We start from the raw sequence: 12,427 nt of genomic DNA, 5'->3' as shown, positions 1-12,427 counted from the left end.
CGGCACCCAGCATCTCTCCTCTGGACCTTACCCCTCCCACTCCATGAGGTACTGAAGGCCCCTCGCCAGACGCCTCGAGTCCAGGATGGCTCGAACAGCATACCCCGGGGCCCCCTCGATGTCCAGAGGGGGCAGAGGAACCTCTGATGAGACACATGGAACGAGGGTATAATACAGTAATCTAAGGGAAGATGTAACCTGTAGCATACCTCGTTCAGTCTCCTCAGGACTTTGAATGGGCCCACAAACCGCGGACCCAGCTTCCGGCAGGGCAGGCGGAGGGGCAGGTTTCGGGTCAAGAGCCAGACCCTATCCACCGGTGCGAACACCGGGGCTTCGCTGTGGTGACGGTCGGCGCTTGCTTTTTGCAGCCTCACGGCCGGTTGTAGGTGCACATGGGCGGAGTCCCAGGTCTCCTCTGAGCGCTTGAACCATTCATCCACCGCAGGAGCCTCAATCTGGCTCTGATGCCACGGTGCCAGAATCGGCTGATACCCCAGTACGCACTGGAAAGGAGAGAGGTTAGTGGAGGAGTGGCGGAGTGAGTTTTGGGCCATCTCTGCCCAGGGGATGAATGTCGCCCACTCCCCCGGCCGGTCATGGCAATATGACCGCAGAAACCTACCCACATCCTGATTTACTCTCTCCACCTGCCCGTTACTCTCGGGGTGAAAACCTGAAGTAAGACTGACAGAGACCCCCAGACGTTCCATGAGCGCTCTCCAGACCCTGGACCTGAACTGGGGGCCCAGATCAGAGACTATGTCCTCAGGCACCCCGTAGTGCCACTGAAGGAATTTAAAATATTGATAGAGGAGTGTAAATGCTTTTTTTTAGGCTGAATCATGTTGTATTGTATGTTTTAATTCTGTAATGTATTGATTTTTGCTGCCATGGCCAGGTCTCCCTTGAAAAAGAGACACAGGGTCTCAGCTGGCTTTTTTAATAGGTAGGGTGTCTGAGTTTAGGTAGGTGAGATGAGAGGCTTACATGGAAGAGACATGTTGAGTATATTGAAATGAAGTGTAGGAAGGTGCTGAACCTCATGAGGGAGGTGGCAGGATATGATTGGGGGTCGGATAGACAAACACTGTTGTTTATGTATCAGGCCTTGATCAGGTAATTTTAGGATTATGGGTTGGTATATGGTATATGGGTATATGGATCGACAGCCAAAATGCTACTACAGCGTCTGGACAGGATACAGTCAAGGGCCCTGAGATTGTGTGTGGATGCCTTCAGGACGGCACCTGTTGAGGCATTGCAGGTGTATAGTGTGGCTTTTTCTGAAACCAAGTGTAGATGTGGATATGATTGAGGGTAGGAAAGAATGGGGTGAGGACTTGAGACGGTGTGCGGAGAGATTTTAAGGATATATACAGATGGTTCAAAGGATCCAGTCAGCAGTAGGGTGGGGGCAGGGGTGTATATCCCAGATTTTGTATGTAAGCGGTTAAATGATAATGTGTCAGTGTATGCGGCTGAGTTGATGGCCATGATTATAGATTTGAGATGGGCGTAGGAGGTGAAACCACTCGGTGGGGATCTGCTCTGATTGGGCTGCAGTGTTAAGTAATGTGAAGACGGACAGGTCGGATAGGGGAGACTTGTTTTTGGAGATGATGGCGCTGTTAATGTGACTGGAAAGGACGGGAATGGTGGTAAGCTTTTGCTAGGTTCCCGTCCATGTGGGTGTGGAGGGTAATGAGAAGGCTGATGTGGTGGCTAAGAGTGCTGTGAGAAGAGAAGGGGTATTCAGGTCCTGTTGGGGACAGGGAAGTCAAGTCCTTGATCCGGGTGTCAGGGCTCTATCTTTGGCAAAGGGAGTGGGATGCTAGTAGTAAGAGGAGGCAATTTTATTGCGCGCTCCAGTCAGATAGGGAAGAGGCAGGGAGTATGGGATGTATGAGAGAGGAAATTGTGTGTAGTAGACTACGGTTTGGGCACTCAGGTTTCAATGCCAGGTTTAGGATGATAGAGAGACATGAAACAGCTCTGTATGCTGAGTGTTTAGTGGAGGAAACAATGGAGCATGTTTTGATATTCTGTGAACTGTATGACATTGATAGGGAGAGATTGTGTGACGAGGTTTGGGTGATGTAGTGGGGGGAGGAGAGTGGAGGGAAGTTTAGGGATCTGTTTCACTTAAAGGAACAGGACTCATGAAGAGAATGTAATGTAGGTAGGCCTAGACTGGCCTTACGCTCCTGTACAGTAGGTAGCGGTGTATGCACCTTAAAAGTTGGATGCGATTCGCCAACCCAATGTCAAAGAAGAAGGTTCAGAACTGTGCAAATATTTGATTTCGTTAATCGTTACGGCCATATCTGCAAATGTTTCAGTCAATGGTTACCGCGGTGTCTTGATATGCTTGTCTGCTGGATCCTTTTATCAGAGATTTTCCCCAGCTGTGCTGTGCGCGACACGTGAACTGCTATAATGTTGCAAGCATTCAGCTGGTTGACCCTTTATTTATACAGTCTATGTCTATGGGTTGACCTCATAGTAGAATGACCTTGACCTGTCAAAGTCAGTGTGCATTCATTCAGTACAGTTACTAGTCAATTATGGCCCAGCCCAGGTACGCATGAGATATTGACTAAGTTCTGGTTGCTATGTCAAGTATTTGATTTTGCTCAGCAGTATGGCATAACCAATCCCATGGTTTACAGTCAAGTGGTGTCAAGTCATACAATTTCATGTGATGTAGGTATTGCTGACAACACAACAAGAACCTTCTTTGCCCATTTAAGACCTGATGTGTCATAAATAGTGAACACGCGGTAGAGCAGTTATTTATAAACCTGTAGTGAAGACCACATCCTCTCTGCAGATCCTGTCAGGAGGAACACAATCTGATATTTGCCATGCAGCTGAACGTCTTCCTAAGTGATGCTTAAAAGTTCAAGATGTGTTCTGACAGCTTTCTGTCTACTCACTGAGGCACATATCAAATGCAAAGGGACAGAGGATGGCTTGTGCAAGTGGTCATGTGAAAGACCTTGTGAGGTGAGTATGGCCATGACAAGTGACTTGAGTCCCACTCTGATTAAGGCAGCCCCCCACACCTCTCTGATTCAGAGGGTTAGATGCGGGTTAAATGGGTTAAATGCGGAAGACACCTTTCAGTGGAATACATTCAGTTGGACAACTGACTAAGTATCCCCCTTTCCCTACTAGTGCCTGTTCCACAAGTGGCCATATCTGGGGGACAGAGCAACCCTCTCTTCAACCTTGATCAGGCGCTCCACCCCTGGCTCTGGACCTGTTGAGAGGAACAGACTCGTCTGTAGGACAGCAAACACACCTAAAATGGATGTGAAGGATGTGCACTACTGCACTTTGCCCTTTGACAATCTTAACAGATCTAGGAACCAACCATTGATGATTGAATTTATGCTAAGACATCTTAATTTTGTCCTCTTTCTAAAACAGATGCCCTGATGTTTTTGGATTGGAGAAATTAATGCTTGGAATATACTGATGTCACCAGACAGGTATCTAGTTTGAATCTCTTTTAACCCAAAAAGTAATGCCTTTTCGCCCATTTAAGACTTGAAATGTCCTAAATGATTAACATAGAGGGGGGTAAGGCAGTTCTCTCATAAACCTGAGGTGAAGACCAAATCCTCTCTGCGGATCCTGTCGGGAGAAATAAACCATTATTTTGACATATTTAGCTTTGTCTTAATAAGTCAATGCTGGTACATTGTCTTTGTGTATATAATACAACAGGTGGGTGTCAGAATGGTGAGTGTAGCTGGTGTATGCAGTCAGGCGCAGGAGAGCAGAGAATTGGGAGCAACGTAACTTTACTCAGAATAATGAATGGTGCAAGGTAAAACAATACAAACATCAACTTTTACACACAGGCAAGAAACAGCACCCGTCGAAATAACCAGCCACCAACATTACCAAACATGACATAAAACAATCCCGCACAACACCATGGGGGAAACAGAGGGTTAAATACATGAACAATAATTAGGGGAATGAACACAATTCCGCTAAATCTATGACATTAAAATGCCTATTTAATCTGTTCCATTTGACTGCGCAAGCCACTGTCTCATCAGCCCAGGCAGGTCAATTATAAACTTGATCTCCACTATAAAAAGCATCTAGACATTATCTCACATTTATTTTAGACTGACATTTAGTTTAACAGCAGATATTTTGTATAAACCTTACTGTCTGTCTGACATTTGCAACAGTTTCAATATTCAAATTCGATCTCCATGTAGTGGTCGGGACATGAGAGAGAGGCAGGCAGCGTTTCTCAGCCATTCGAAATCATGAATCAGCTGGCATAATTTTTGGGGATATAGACAAAGAAATGTGAATTGAAAAATGGTAAAGGAAAAAAGGTTCTCAGTCTTTCCAGCTTCAGTTTGAAGTTATTGTTTTAGCTGTGTTGTTGGCTTGCTCCTCTGAACAAGGAACACGTTTTAAAGACTCCATCCTAAATGTATTTAAACTTCCGACTTCAACTGTATGTACATATCGGTAGGGGTAAAGTGACTAGGCAACAGAATAGATAATAGGCAGCTGTAGCAGCATCGTATGTGGAGCAGTAGCAGCAGCATATGTGGTGAGCGTGAACCTGTGTGTTGGGGTGTCAGTGTAAGTATCTGTGTGTGACAACTGTGTGAGCATAGAGTTAGTGCAAGAGAGTACGGAAAAAAAGGGTAACTGCAGGTAGTCCGTGTAGCCATTCGCATAGCTATTTAGCAGCGTTGTTATAGCTTGGGGGTAGAAACTGTTCAGCGTCCTGTTGGTTCCAAACTTGGTGCACTGGTACCGCTTGCGGTGCGGTAGAAGAGAGAACAGTCTGACTTGGGTGGCTGGAGTATTTGACTTTGATTTTTGGCCTTCCTCTGACACTGCCTGGTATAAAGGTCCTGGATGACAGGGAGGTGGGCCCCACTCACCAACCTCTGACACTGCCTGGTATAAAGGTCCTGGATGACAGGGAGGTGGGCCCCACTCACCAACTTCTGACACTGCCTGGTATAAAGGTCCTGGATGAAAGGGAGGTGGGCCCCACTCACCAACCTCTGGCACTGCCTGGTATAAAGGTCCTGGATGACAGGGAGGTGGGCCCCACTCACCAACCTCTGTCGCGCCTTGCAGTTGGGTGCCTTGCAGTTACAACTCGTGTTCACTAGCACACACAGTAAATTGCTGCGTACCACGTAGGCCTTCCAGAGTGGCTCGCTTGTGGGCGTACTGGCAGCATATGGCAGCATGTTGGATTGTGCGTCAAGAATTCAGCATAGCAAGTTTGTATAAAGGTCTGGTTATTAAATGGGTAAATAGTTAAATAGTAATATGCTCTAAAACACTCTGGTGACAAACAACCTTGTTTCCAATCTTCCACATGGCTGGGAGTAGCTATTCAAGTAAGTAAATACATTTCTAAAATGTAAAAAACGACTATCTATTATTAGCTAACTAGCTACAGTGCAGGCTAACTCAAAAGAGCTGCTAACGTGGCTAGTTAGCTATCTAGCCAACTTTACATATTGTATATGTAAGGACCGATGCTGGAGTAGAGAAGCAGGTACAGGGAGTCAAACATTGAATCGGAACAGACATGGAACAAGACAGGAACAGCGTCAACACACGGGAATACAAGGACATATGACAATCAATGAGTCCAATAATCGCTGTTGTGCGTGACGAGGGGAAGGATGTTGGCGGGAGTGCGTAATGCTGGGGAGCCAGAGCGGGAGCAGGCGTGACAGTATAGATAGCTAGCTAAGTGAATTAAATGTCACCAGCTACCTAACTTAATATTAGCTAGTAATCTTGATGTATTTATCACTGCCAAATGTATTTGTACGGAGCTAGCTAACAGCCATGGAGGAGGGTGAAAGGATAGCAGCCCCAACTGTCAAAGTGAGAGAGTAGGCTATTCTGGATAGGGCAAGTACTTTTGTGTAGTTCCATTCCCTAGAAGTGAGGACGGATGTAATATTATCATAATTTTCAGTGTGGTCTAGTTTAAGTATAACTAAGTCTGTTTCTTGTGACTACAGCTCAGCATAACGCAGCAAGAGAGGCAATCTGTATTCACCTCCTCCTAGCTTCACCTCCTACCTCTTCGAAGAGGGTGCTGTTCCCTGGAAACACCATAGACTACACTATGCACAACCAAAGCCTCTTTTAAGAGCCATCCACATTGCAATAAGAGTATTCTTCCATTTACTTAGCTATGCCAACTGCAGTTATTCAATTCCCTGTGTCTCTCCCTTTGATTTATACTTCTCAGCTGAGGGAGGGTGTTGTTTAGGTAAGTGTGTGATGTCTGTACAACAACAAAACAGGCAATTTAAGTCACCCATATTGAAAAAATGTAGAACAATTACACACCCTATAACCCACACTTAAACACCTGTATCAATCTGATTGATGGATTGTGTTGTGCAGTAAACAGGCTCAGGTGTAAAACTGTGGCTCCTTCCGCCTTCAAATAATAGGCAAGAGAGCAAACCATGGAGAATAGTAAGACACTTCATTATTTCTATAACTCCGCTATATTGTTTGTCCTAGTGTGTTTGTGCATGTTTTTCAATATAAAGTACTCTGCAGCCACTTAAGTGTGGACACCAGGTGAGGCCATACACAGATTCCTGTTGAACACTGTCTCTTTAACTAACTTATTTTCTCAATGGTCTCTCTCCTTCACTTCAACCCTCTCACCCCTTCTCCCTAAATCCTCTAGGTTATAGTATATCAGCTGTGTCGGTGAACCCCTCCCGCATCTGAACTGGCTACATAGAGGGAACAGCATGATCAGAGGTCACTTGGTCAGGTCAACAGGAAGTATTATTAAAGAAATGCTTTACATTGAAATACAGATAGATGTGCAGTAGTCCCAGAGTTAATGATTCAAGGTCAGTTTTTCATTTCACCTCCTGATGATTATGATGACAAACAGTGTTAGAATAAAGAAAAAACACAAGGCTTAAACATGCTCTCTCTTTCTCCATCTGTCTCTCGTCTGCAGGCATGTTTTGATGTGAGAGAGTATCCCAACCACCTGTCCCGTCATCACCACCTCACCCGCTCTTAAGATAACCTTCAGGCCGACTGGGAGCCCAAGGCTGGTTAGGAGACACCACTAGAGACACTATGTCATTTTGATGAACTGAGAGAATATTAGGGTAGCACTGTGATTCATTAATCATATGCTGTCTTCTCTGCTCCTATGTTCTTACCTATTTCCCTTTCTGTTTTTTACACCTCTCTCATTACCTCTTTCTCCCTCTGTTTTTATAATGCACAACAGATGTGCACTGAACTACAGATTGAACTTGTATTTATAATATTACAATTATAATATGTATTATGTATTTATAACACTTGGAAAACAAACTTCTTTCAATAAAGCCTTTCACATTCTCTACTGGTTGAAATTAAGTCTCTCATTTGATGAAATACTACTATCCTGTGTTTATCAGATAAATGCAGATGAAGGAAATTAGATATTGAGATGAACCAGTTTTAGAGTATTTGCATGATGCATAGGAAGTGTAGTGTGGCGTTTAAAAACACAAAATATTTCTGTATATGAATTACAAATCAGACTTTAACTAGTTAAATCATGTTTCTAGTCTATTGCATAGTTATAATGTGTAACCATTGTCCCAGGACCAAGATTGGTAAACACTTTTGAAGTGTATAATTGTAATGCATACATGCAGACACAGCTTCATTCAAAGACTGGAATTTGATACTCCTGGTATTGGATATGACAAAAAAAATGATCTCAAAGACATTCATACCTGAACTGTACCTTAATTTGCCAAGGTAGAGTACATTATCAGTGAATATATTAAATGTACAGGCTACAGTGTGGGGATCTCCTGCATATGGTAATAACTACATGTATATACGACTTGCATCCTTGGCAAAAAATTATATTATTTTCTGCTCAATCCATAGGCTTCATTTATGTCATTCAGATGGTTTTGAAGTTGATACAACTGGCTATGATAGCTGAGGTTCATAGCTAGGTTCTGAACTAATATGTATACCAAACATTTTATGGTCCATACACAGACCGGCTACATAGCTAGCTACACATCTATAGGCAGACAGGTATTTTTATCCTCCACTGCACAATAAGCAAGAAAATAGTTAGCTAACTACGTTATTTCATCTATCTGCATTGCATGGCACATATCAGCAAGGCAAGCTTACAAAATTGTACATTCAATTTGCAGTAAATGCTTTAGCTAGCTAGATTCTTTACATCCACTGTTTCACAAGACGACAGCCTGGTTTGCTGGTTGTTTCAGGAGTCCCTAAAACATTAAACAACCCGAATTACAATTTCATACTCATGTCACAACACCAATAAAGCTAGCCAGCTAGCTTGCTAAATCGTAATTTTCATAAATGAACTTTTTTTGTCAAATCATGACGTCAGTGATCTTCAGGTCGGAAAATCTGATCAAGAAAGATGCGAAGAGTTTCCGACATGGAATTACGAGTTGGAGGACCGTTCAAAATGATTTTCCCAGTCGGATCTAGTTTTTTTCCCGAGTTCACAGTTGTCTTGAACACCCTGAGTTGCTAGTTCCACAGCATTAGTCCCAGCGAAGTGACGGAGAGAGAAGCAGAGGGTCCGCCTCTCACTGTCCCTGCTCTCCCCTTCCTTTCCTCCTGGTGAGACTGACCAGAGAGAGGGGGGACAGTCTTCCACCCGATGGCGAAACTTGAGTCGCACAGCATCTGCCTCATGCACAAATTCATGCTGTTCTTATGACCAGAAAAAGTGTAATATTCATAGATATTAGAATAGACACGACGAGCTGTTACAATAATAAAAACGCAGGGGTAGCAATACACTTGGCTACTCATTCATTGCAGCTGCAGTGCAAGTTGAAGTAGGGAGAAGTGCGTTTTATTTTTGTAATAGTGTGGAATAAAATCAGTATTGACAGTCCTGAATAAAAACTTAGACATGAACTCGTTGCTGTATTCTTTGACAATCTCTCTGGTCAAGGTTTTAAAAGTTATGAAATCTCACCTAGGCTAGTATCAAACTTTGCTGTGGCTGGGGTCGTGGAAGCTGTAGGCACAGTGATTTTAGCTATCTGATTGACCAGCGCAGTATGCACACTCGATTTAGCCACAGATCTCCCAGTCCGCCAGATAAACTCTGCCTTTCTTTTGAGACAAATGAAATGGTTCAAAATGAAAATACTTTGCCTACCCGGTGCGCATGGGTTCTGAATCAAGTGCACCTACTGTACCACCAACCGCAGAAGAAAAAAAGTATTGCAAGCCTTTATCATTGGCTTTTCTGAAGAAATGTTTGGTGATTGACTAGGAAAAGTGAACACTCGATCGCAAGTGGTGAAGCAGCCAGTCAAGATGGTCTCAATGGTGCAGCTGTATAACTTTTTGAGGATCTGAAGGCCCATGCTAAATCTTTTCAGCCTGTGTGGGTGTGTGTTGACCATGCTAATTCCTTGGTGATGTGGACATGAAGCTCTCAACCCGCTCCACTACAGCCCCATCGATGTGGATTGGGGCGTGCTCACTCCTCCGTTTCCTGTAGTCCACAATCAGCTCCTTTGTCTTTCTGACACTGAGGGAGAGGTTGTTGTCCTGGCAACACACTGCCAGGTCCTTGAACTCCTCCCTATAGGCTGCCTCATCATTGTCAGTGATCAGTACTACCACCGTTGTGTCATCAGCAAATTTGATTGTGTTGGATTTTTGCACGGCCACGCAGTTGTGGGTGAACAGGGAGTACCGGAGGGGACTAAGCACACACTCCTGAGGGGCCCCCGTGTTGATGGTCAGTGTGGCGGCTGTGTTGTTGCCTACATTCACCACCTGGGGTCGGGAAGTCGGGAAGTCCAGGGTCCAGTTGCAGAGGGGGGTGTTCAGTCCCAGGATCCTGAGCTTGGTGATGAGCTTGGAGAAGACTATATGGTGTTGAATGCTGAGCTGTAGTCAATGAACAGCATCCTTACATAGGTATTAATTTTGTCCAGGTGGGTTAGGGCAGTGTGGAGTAGTGCAATAATTGCACCATCTGTGGATCTGTTGGGGTGGTATGCGAATTGGAGTGGGTCCAGGGTGTCTGGGATGATGGTGTTGATGTGAGGCAGCTGTGTGTTCATAGACTCAGAGCTACTGACACTGTGGGGTCAACTCTCCTCTTGGCATGTACATACATGTCTGTCTGAGTTACCATCCTGATGCTGAGTCACCATTTAGGAGCAGAGCAGGGGACATACTGAACTGGTATTAGACTAAACTGCAGCAAAGTTACAGAACGATAAACAATCCTGAGATATACACATGCACACACAAGCAAGAGCAAGACCCATTGTCACAGCCTCCTCCACAGATGCCTTCGTAGTCCGTCTCAACTCCCCCACAATGCACCTGTGCTGCTGCCACACATTTAGCCCCAGTCACTAGAGACCAACAGCGCTGCCATAGCAACAGCAGAACAACAGGCACACTGCGCAAGTTATAACAGAGAGCAGTTGGAAGCAGCAGAGTTTAGTGTGACCTATGTGTGAGCACATGTGTAATTGTGTGTGTGTGTGTGTGTGTGTGTGTGTACACACACGTGCATTGCATGACAGACTTAAAAAGGTCATAAATGCTGAAGGACCATATATTACAAGGAGGTCAAGTGTGTGTGTAACTGTGTCTAGGTGTGTGTGCACAGTGGCCAAATGTAAAAGTCATGCATAATTATACAACCTTATTTGCTTTAACAATTATATAAAGCTCCTCCATTCTTTCACTGCAGTGCAAAACCAGTAAAGTCTGTTGGTGGGGATATCAGTCAGAAGAAAGTAGTGTTTATCTCTTACCCTTACATGATTTCACATGGAAAATCACATGATTTCACATGGAAAACCACATGATTTCACATGGAAAATCACATGATTTCACATGGAAAATCACATGATTTCACATGGAAAATCACATGATCTCACATGGAAAACCACATGATTTCACATGGAAAATCACATGATTTCACATGGAAAATCACATGATTTCACATGGAAAATCACATGATTTCACATGGAAAATCACATGATTTCACATGAAACACTTCACATGTGCAAACTTTTTGGAAGACTTTACTTGATCACATGTGAGTTTCATGTTATCACTTTGTCAGATAAGATCACGTGATCACATGAAACGTGTTTTTGGAACACTTCCCATGTGATCACCTGTAATCCACGTGGTTTTTCGTAAGGGTAGCTTCATGCTCTCTCTATCACTCTATAAATCTTCCATCACTGTGTGACCAGACTAAATAAAACCCTGCCCTAGTTTTTCCCCAGCATGCCACTGCTATCAAGGACAATGACAGGGAAAATATTCTTTAGTCATACTCCATCTGGGATGGACATACTCATAGTCTGTGTGTCTGGGGATCCACTCTTAAGAGAGCCCTACAGTGGGTGACTCACCTTTCAGGAGGTATTATGAGAGAGTGACACAGTTTCACAATCACCTGAAGAAGAGTTACCATGGAGTTGTAATGAAGGAGAGATACTGATCATCTGTTGGTGTAAAGCCTGGAAATCTACGATCTCTCCTCTTCTATTGCCAAACGTCCAACTGAAAGTTCAAATTTAAGTGGCTCAGTAGTATCTTGTGCTGATTACATACAATTGTGTTTATATAAGGAACTCTCTGGAGTAACCGGCAGATCAGGATAGCAGGCTACAGTGCACATAGCAGCTCTAACCCCATTTCTACCACCTTGAACTGCCTTAACTCTGCTACTGTGCCAGGTGGAGAGGAGCGACCATATCAACATTGTTCTTACATGTTAATTCAGAGGGAGGATAGGTCTTACTGGAACAGGTTTATCTAGAGTTTACCATTTGAAATATTAAAGTATATGCCATTTAGCAGACACTTTTGTCCAAAGGGACTTACAGTCATGCGTACATGACTGTAATTTTACATATGGGTGGCCCCCGCAGGAATCGGACCCATGACCCTTGGCATTGCAAGCGCCATGCTCTACCGACTGAGCCACACAGGACCAGGATGGTAGGATTGTTCTGTGTGCCGAAGGGAATATTAATTTCAGAGAAAGTTATCTTGCTTATTCTCACCTTCCTCACTCGTTTCTCTTGTCAATGATTCGGTCTGCCTCCTTATGTCCTCAGTCACACACATTCCTAGATGTATTTTCTCGCATGCCACCCTGTGGTTCTGCTAAGTTAGTTAATTGGCTGGGTCTGCTCTCTCTGACCAGGGTTACAAAGCAGCACCATGTGAACCAGCCATTTCCAGGTAGTGAGTCCCTCTCAGATGCCAAGCGTGATTTGGTAAGGACGAAAGGGACTTTAGTGTTATGAGTGGCGCTGCCACATCTGACGCACATGTCATCTTCTCTCCCCTGGTCCCAGCTGCCAAT

At 44.2% G+C, this 12,427-nt stretch overlaps 1 non-coding gene across 1 annotated transcript; it reads left to right on the top strand.

Annotated features, from left to right (window-relative positions):
* Positions 1–3,540: 3,540 nt before the first annotated feature.
* Positions 3,541–3,660, top strand: LOC116353203 (small nucleolar RNA SNORA26). Its single transcript, XR_004202571.1, has one exon. It is a non-coding gene; the product is annotated as a small nucleolar RNA SNORA26 (small nucleolar RNA).
* Positions 3,661–12,427: the final 8,767 nt, after the last annotated feature.

This window comes from Oncorhynchus kisutch, linkage group LG13 (genome assembly GCF_002021735.2).
Source record: "Oncorhynchus kisutch isolate 150728-3 linkage group LG13, Okis_V2, whole genome shotgun sequence".
Classification (NCBI taxonomy): domain Eukaryota; kingdom Metazoa; phylum Chordata; class Actinopteri; order Salmoniformes; family Salmonidae; genus Oncorhynchus; species Oncorhynchus kisutch.
Note: the sequence above shows the minus strand (reverse complement) of the source record. Positions and strands in the feature narration are given on the sequence as shown.